This window comes from Schistocerca americana, unplaced genomic scaffold (assembly GCF_021461395.2).
Source record: "Schistocerca americana isolate TAMUIC-IGC-003095 unplaced genomic scaffold, iqSchAmer2.1 HiC_scaffold_98, whole genome shotgun sequence".
NCBI classification, from domain to species: Eukaryota; Metazoa; Arthropoda; class Insecta; order Orthoptera; family Acrididae; genus Schistocerca; species Schistocerca americana.
This window is the reverse complement of record NW_025726763.1, coordinates 5,001-12,500: the sequence shown is the minus strand read 5'-3', so window position 1 is coordinate 12,500 and position 7,500 is coordinate 5,001. Positions and strand designations below refer to the sequence as shown.

The following is a 7,500-nucleotide window of genomic DNA, read 5'->3' as shown; positions in this document are numbered from 1 at the left end:
TCCGAGTCGTTTGCTCGCGGCTTCAGCATATCAAGCAAGCCGGAGATCTCACCCATTTAAAGTTTGAGAATAGGTTGAGGTCGTTTCGGCCCCAAGGCCTCTAATCATTCGCTTTACCGGATGAGACTCGTACGAGCACCAGCTATCCTGAGGGAAACTTCGGAGGGAACCAGCTACTAGATGGTTCGATTAGTCTTTCGCCCCTATACCCAGCTCCGACGATCGATTTGCACGTCAGAATCGCTACGGACCTCCATCAGGGTTTCCCCTGACTTCGTCCTGGCCAGGCATAGTTCACCATCTTTCGGGTCCCAACGTGTACGCTCTAGGTGCGCCTCACCTCGCAATGAGGACGAGACGCCCCGGGAGTGCGGAGGCCGCCGCCCCGTGAAGGGCGGGGAAGCCCCATCCTCCCTCGGCCCGCGCAAGGCGAGACCTTCACTTTCATTACGCCTTTAGGTTTCGTACAGCCCAATGACTCGCGCACATGTTAGACTCCTTGGTCCGTGTTTCAAGACGGGTCGTGAAATTGTCCAAAGCTGAAGCGCCGCTGACGGGAGCGATTATTCCGCCCGAGAGCATCCCGAGCCAACAGCGGCGCGGGTCCGGGGCCGGGCCAGGTAGGTCCGTCATCCGGGAAGAACCGCGCGCGCTTGCCGGGAGCCCGAGCGCCCAAAGGGGCGAATCGACTCCTCCAGATATACCGCCGGGCAGCCAGCCAGGACACCGGGGCTCTGCCCAACAGACGCGAACCGAGGCCCGCGGAAGGACAGGCTGCGCACCCGGGCCGTAGGCCGGCACCCAGCGGGTCGCGACGTCCTACTAGGGGAGAAGTGCGGCCCACCGCACACCGGAACGGCCCCACCCCGCGGCGAGTGGAAAGGCAACCGGACACGACCCCGCCGCGGATTGCTCCGCGCGGGCGGCCGGCCCCATCTGCCGAGGGCGGAGGCCAGTGGCCGGATGGGCGTGAATCTCACCCGTTCGACCTTTCGGACTTCTCACGTTTACCCCAGAACGGTTTCACGTACTTTTGAACTCTCTCTTCAAAGTTCTTTTCAACTTTCCCTCACGGTACTTGTTCGCTATCGGTCTCGTGGTCATATTTAGTCTCAGATGGAGTTTACCACCCACTTGGAGCTGCACTCTCAAGCAACCCGACTCGAAGGAGAGGTCCCGCCGACGCTCGCACCGGCCGCTACGGGCCTGGCACCCTCTACGGGCCGTGGCCTCATTCAAGTTGGACTTGGGCTCGGCGCGAGGCGTCGGGGTAGTGGACCCTCCCAAACACCACATGCCACGACAGGCGGCAGCCTGCGGGGTTCGGTGCTGGACTCTTCCCTGTTCGCTCGCCGCTACTGGGGGAATCCTTGTTAGTTTCTTTTCCTCCGCTTAGTAATATGCTTAAATTCAGCGGGTAGTCTCGCCTGCTCTGAGGTCGTTGTACGAGGTGTCGCACGCCACACCGCCAGCCGGCTGTGCACGCTACCGAGTAAGTACCGGTATGCGAACCGCCAGGCGACGGGCGCGCATCGCACGTTTAAGGAGGCGCGGCCGGCCCCACAGGCGGCCGCGACGCTCCCAGGTCTGCGAAGCGGGGCAAACGCCGCGCGCTTCAGTATACGTAGCCGACCCTCAGCCAGACGTGGCCCGGGAACGGAATCCATGGACCGCAATGTGCGTTCGAAACGTCGATGTTCATGTGTCCTGCAGTTCACATGTCGACGCGCAATTTGCTGCGTTCTTCATCGACCCACGAGCCGAGTGATCCACCGTCCTGGGTGATCTTTTCTTAGTTTCCACTGTCTCTTTCAAGACAGTTGCATAGGCGGGACGTAGGCGTGTGGCGGCCCCTGTTCAAGCGTTCTGTGTCCAACAGCCTCACGGCCGATGGGCGTCGTACGGCTCCACACCGGAGCGGACAGGCAGTCGGGCGAACGTCATTCAAAACCGGCGCCAGGCGCCAGGTGCCGCAGGCCAGCCGCTCCAGCGCTTCAGCGCTCGTACCACACAACATTGGCGTTAGTTTTGAGAAGCACGCGTGGTTCCGCACGCGGCGCACGGCTACTGCGAGCCGTACAGGTAGCGTGTTGCGCGACACGACACGCACATCGAAAGACATGCAGTCTAGTCGGTAATGATCCTTCCGCAGGTTCACCTACGGAAACCTTGTTACGACTTTTACTTCCTCTAAATGATCAAGTTTGGTCATCTTTCCGGTAGCATCGGCAACGACAGAGTCAATGCCGCGTACCAGTCCGAAGACCTCACTAAATCATTCAATCGGTAGTAGCGACGGGCGGTGTGTACAAAGGGCAGGGACGTAATCAACGCGAGCTTATGACTCGCGCTTACTGGGAATTCCTCGTTCATGGGGAACAATTGCAAGCCCCAATCCCTAGCACGAAGGAGGTTCAGCGGGTTACCCCGACCTTTCGGCCTAGGAAGACACGCTGATTCCTTCAGTGTAGCGCGCGTGCGGCCCAGAACATCTAAGGGCATCACAGACCTGTTATTGCTCAATCTCGTGCGGCTAGAAGCCGCCTGTCCCTCTAAGAAGAAAAGTAATCGCTGACAGCACGAAGGATGTCACGCGACTAGTTAGCAGGCTAGAGTCTCGTTCGTTATCGGAATTAACCAGACAAATCGCTCCACCAACTAAGAACGGCCATGCACCACCACCCACCGAATCAAGAAAGAGCTATCAATCTGTCAATCCTTCCGGTGTCCGGGCCTGGTGAGGTTTCCCGTGTTGAGTCAAATTAAGCCGCAGGCTCCACTCCTGGTGGTGCCCTTCCGTCAATTCCTTTAAGTTTCAGCTTTGCAACCATACTTCCCCCGGAACCCAAAAGCTTTGGTTTCCCGGAGGCTGCCCGCCGAGTCATCGGAGGAACTGCGGCGGATCGCTGGCTGGCATCGTTTATGGTTAGAACTAGGGCGGTATCTGATCGCCTTCGAACCTCTAACTTTCGTTCTTGATTAATGAAAACATACTTGGCAAATGCTTTCGCTTCTGTTCGTCTTGCGACGATCCAAGAATTTCACCTCTAACGTCGCAATACGAATGCCCCCGCCTGTCCCTATTAATCATTACCTCGGGTTCCGAAAACCAACAAAATAGAACCGAGGTCCTATTCCATTATTCCATGCACACAGTATTCAGGCGGGCTTGCCTGCTTTAAGCACTCTAATTTGTTCAAAGTAAACGTGCCGGCCCACCGAGACACTCACTCAAGAGCACCCTGGTAGGATTGCAACGGGGTCCGCCTCGGGACGCACGAGCACGCACGAGGCGCGTCGCACGCCTTCAGCTCGCCCCACCGGCAGGACGTCCCACGATACATGCCAGTTAAACACCGACGGGCGGTGAACCAACAGCGTGGGACACAAATCCAACTACGAGCTTTTTAACCGCAACAACTTTAATATACGCTATTGGAGCTGGAATTACCGCGGCTGCTGGCACCAGACTTGCCCTCCAATAGATACTCGTTAAAGGATTTAAAGTGTACTCATTCCGATTACGGGGCCTCGGATGAGTCCCGTATCGTTATTTTTCGTCACTACCTCCCCGTGCCGGGAGTGGGTAATTTGCGCGCCTGCTGCCTTCCTTGGATGTGGTAGCCGTTTCTCAGGCTCCCTCTCCGGAATCGAACCCTGATTCCCCGTTACCCGTTACAACCATGGTAGGCGCAGAACCTACCATCGACAGTTGATAAGGCAGACATTTGAAAGATGCGTCGCCGGTACGAGGACCGTGCGATCAGCCCAAAGTTATTCAGAGTCACCAAGGCAAACGGACCGGACGAGCCGACCGATTGGTTTTGATCTAATAAAAGCGTCCCTTCCATCTCTGGTCGGGACTCTGTTTGCATGTATTAGCTCTAGAATTACCACAGTTATCCAAGTAACGTGGGTACGATCTAAGGAACCATAACTGATTTAATGAGCCATTCGCGGTTTCACCTTAATGCGGCTTGTACTGAGACATGCATGGCTTAATCTTTGAGACAAGCATATGACTACTGGCAGGATCAACCAGGGAGCTGCGTCAACTAGAGCTGAGCAGCCGGCCGCCCGGGAGTGTGTCCCGGGGGCCCGCGCGAACACGCAAGCGTCCGCTCAATTATTCTGCAAACAGGAGGAGGCTGAGCTCCCCTGCACAATACACCTCGAAACCCTCTCAGGTCCCGGCGGCGCGCAGCGCCGTCCTAAGTACTTGGTCGGGTTCGAGAGAGGCGCAATCGCCCGGAGTTTGGCGAGTAGACGCTTTAGGTGCGACCACCCGTGCTCCCAACTGAGCTTGCCGCTGCCGACAGAGGCCCGGGAGCGTGCTGTCGTGGCATTGCCGGCGGGAGACAACACGCGCCACCTACGGTGGCCGGCAGCTCCAACGCCAGCGCCACAGAAGGACAAAAGCCCCACTTGGGTGCCGAAGCGAACGCGCCAACACGTCCGCACAGCTGCGATACAAACCACCTGCGAGAACCGCAGAGGCGACCGAGCAGCAGACGGCGTCGCGGCGCCGAGCGCCGGGCGGCGGCGCATCCTCAGCGCACACAGTCCTCAATCGGACCAGCACACTGCAGATGTCCACCGCGCTTCGCACCGGGCCCGCGAGGACCTACTTTGGCCGCACGGCGCCGCGTGCAGGGTGCGCCGGCGCGCAGCTGCGCCGCCTGCCGCCTCCGTCGGCCGGCGCGCCTGCCACTGGCCGCCCCCACCAGCCGGCTGTAGCGCGTGCGCCCACGCACCGCGCGGCCAGCACGCCGGGAGGCCCCCCCTCACCGGCCGGGGACGGTCCCACCCAGCCACCGCCGCGTATCGCTTCACACCCACATGCCATTCACGTTCGTGGGCATGGTGGGTATCGCTGAAACAACCGGTTGGTAGCTCAACCGACCGTCGCCATCACTGATTCACCTCTAGCGAGAACAACCGCACCACAACGGTTTACCAGTTGTTCATTTGCGTAACGTCACCAGCAAACGTAGACGTCCATCGCCATTTGCAAATTCAACGATTGTTGCATGCCTGTGTCAGGTGTCACGACACACTATGTCTGCCCACATACACGCAACAACATGTGCACGCTTCGCGAACACGTGGAAGGTGGCCCCCGTACGTATGCGATGTCCATTGCGCGAACGACTGTCAACCGGCCTCTGTCGCATGTCGCAGATGTGGAACGCAGTGCACCATGCTATCACGGTGAGTGAGAAGAGACGACTACGTCTGACAACACGCGCCACTACATCAACAGACGGCTCATGCTGATCGCCATCCACGGCATACCATACTGCAATCCAGCTCTTATAGGGAGACGACACGTAGCTGAGTGCACAATATTTGGACCGTATGGTTCGCCGTTGTTGGCGCAGTCGTGGTACGGTCACACATGTACCACGATGTATCATTCAGTACATGAGGACCAATGTGCAGTACAGTGTGTGATTTGGACGTACAACATCAGCGGACAGTTGACACAAGCCGTACCACAACGTAGGCTGTGCTTCGCCATGCGAATGCCAATGAACAACTGCGAAGGGCATTGAGCATGTACGTCCTGCTGCCATCCGCATTACAGTGTATAGCTGCAAGGTGTTTAACATGAAGCGATACTCTGGGGACCGGGCAGTGCGGGTAGCAAACTATATTGCGGGGGTTGCAGTTAGGCAACACTACACTAATTTAACGCGTCGTATGACAATTACAGAGCAGGTTAAGGCCCAACGTGTGTTGGGTTAAGGCCCAACGTGTGTTGGGTTAAGGCCCAACGTGTGTTGGGTTAAGGCCCAACGTGTGTTGGGTTAAGGCCCAACGTGTGTTGGGTTAAGGCCCAACGTGTGTTGGGTTAAGGCCCAACGTGTGTTGGGTTAAGGCCCAACGTGTGTTGGGTTAAGGCCCAACGTGTGTTGGGTTAAGGCCCAACGTGTGTTGGGTTAAGGCCCAACGTGTGTTGGGTTAAGGCCCAACGTGTGTTGGGTTAAGGCCCAACGTGTGTTGGGTTAAGGCCCAACGTGTGTTGGGTTAAGGCCCAACGTGTGTTGGGTTAAGGCCCAACGTGTGTTGGGTTAAGGCCCAACGTGTGTTGGGTTAAGGCCCAACGTGTGTTGGGTTAAGGCCCAACGTGTGTTGGGTTAAGGCCCAACGCGTGTTGGGTTAAGGCCCAACGCGTGTTGGGTTAAGGCCCAACGCGTGTTGGGTTAAGGCCCAACGCGGGTTGGGTTAAGGCCCAACGCGGGTTGGGTTAAGGCCCAACGCGGGTTAGGTTAAGGCGCAACGCGGGTTAGGTTAAGGCGCAACGCGGGTTAGGTTAAGGCGCAACGCGGGTTAGGTTAAGGCGCAACGCGGGTTAGGTTAAGGCGCAACGCGGGTTAGGTTAAGGCGCAACGCGGGTTAGGTTAAGGCGCAACGCGGGTTAGGTTAAGGCGCAACGCGGGTTACGTTAAGGCGCAACGCGGGTTACGTTAAGGCGCAACGCGGGTTACGTTAAGGCGCAACGCGGGTTACGTTAAGGCGCAATATAGGTTAGGTTAAGGCGCAATATAGGTTAGGTTAAGGCGCAATATAGGTTAGGTTAAGGCGCAATACGGGTTAGGTTAAGGCGCAATACGGGTTAGGTTAAGGCGCAATACGGGTTAGGTTAAGGCGCAATACGGGTTAGGTTAAGGCACAATACGGGTTAGGTTAAGGCACAATACGGGTTAGGTTAAGGCACAATACGGGTTAGGTTAAGGCACAATACGGGTTAGGTTAAGGCACAATACGGGTTAGGTTAAGGCACAATACGGGTTAGGTTAAGGCACAATACGGGTTAGGTTAAGGCACAATACGGGTTAGGTTAAGGCACAATACGGGTTAGGTTAAGGCACAATACGGGTTAGGTTAAGGCACAATACGGGTTAGGTTAAGGCACAATACGGGTTAGGTTAAGGCACAATACGGGTTAGGTTAAGGCACAATACGGGTTAGGTTAAGGTACAATACGGGTTAGGTTAAGGTACAATACGGGTTAGGTTAAGGTACAATACGGGTTAGGTTAAGGTACAATACGGGTTAGGTTAAGGTACAATACGGGTTAGGTTAAGGTACAATACGGGTTAGGTTAAGGTACAATACGGGTTAGGTTAAGGTACAATACGGGTTAGGTTAAGGTACAATACGGGTTAGGTTAAGGTACAATACGGGTTAGGTTAAGGTACACATTGTTGTAAGGAAAGGTGTTTTGGGGGGGGGGGGGGGCCGGTTTGTTGATTGTGATTATCGTAAGTAAATGACTGCGGCATCATCTGATTTGCCACGTCAGGGTGCACCTTTGGCTCATAACAGGCGGCGCTCTGATTCCATGCTTGTGGCAGACCTGTGTCTTTCATTCCTGCCATTGTTTGTGTGGTGTGACAGGAGGCAGTATTGTGATGTTGGGTGCACCCCTGTGTAGGACATGTGTGGGTGTTGGTGGCTTAGCTGAGCAATGGTGGTTGTCGGAAGGGTGAGATA

The 7,500-nt window shown here is 56.3% G+C and overlaps 3 non-coding genes across 3 annotated transcripts in view; all 3 read right to left on the bottom strand.

Moving 5' to 3' along the window:
- LOC124593361 overlaps window positions 1-1,441 on the bottom strand; it is a 4,222-nt gene extending 2,781 nt beyond the window's left edge. The window contains exon 1 of the ribosomal RNA XR_006978006.1: window positions 1-1,441. This exon is cut by the window's left edge and continues 2,781 nt beyond it. This is a non-coding gene — a ribosomal RNA (large subunit ribosomal RNA).
- A 188-nt stretch (window positions 1,442-1,629) lies between these two features.
- On the bottom strand, window positions 1,630-1,784 carry LOC124593288. The gene has a single exon (XR_006977935.1). It is a non-coding gene; the product is annotated as a 5.8S ribosomal RNA (ribosomal RNA).
- Window positions 1,785-2,135: 351 nt separating this feature from the next.
- On the bottom strand, window positions 2,136-4,045 carry LOC124593298. Its single transcript, XR_006977945.1, has one exon. It is a non-coding gene; the product is annotated as a small subunit ribosomal RNA (ribosomal RNA).
- Window positions 4,046-7,500: the final 3,455 nt, after the last annotated feature.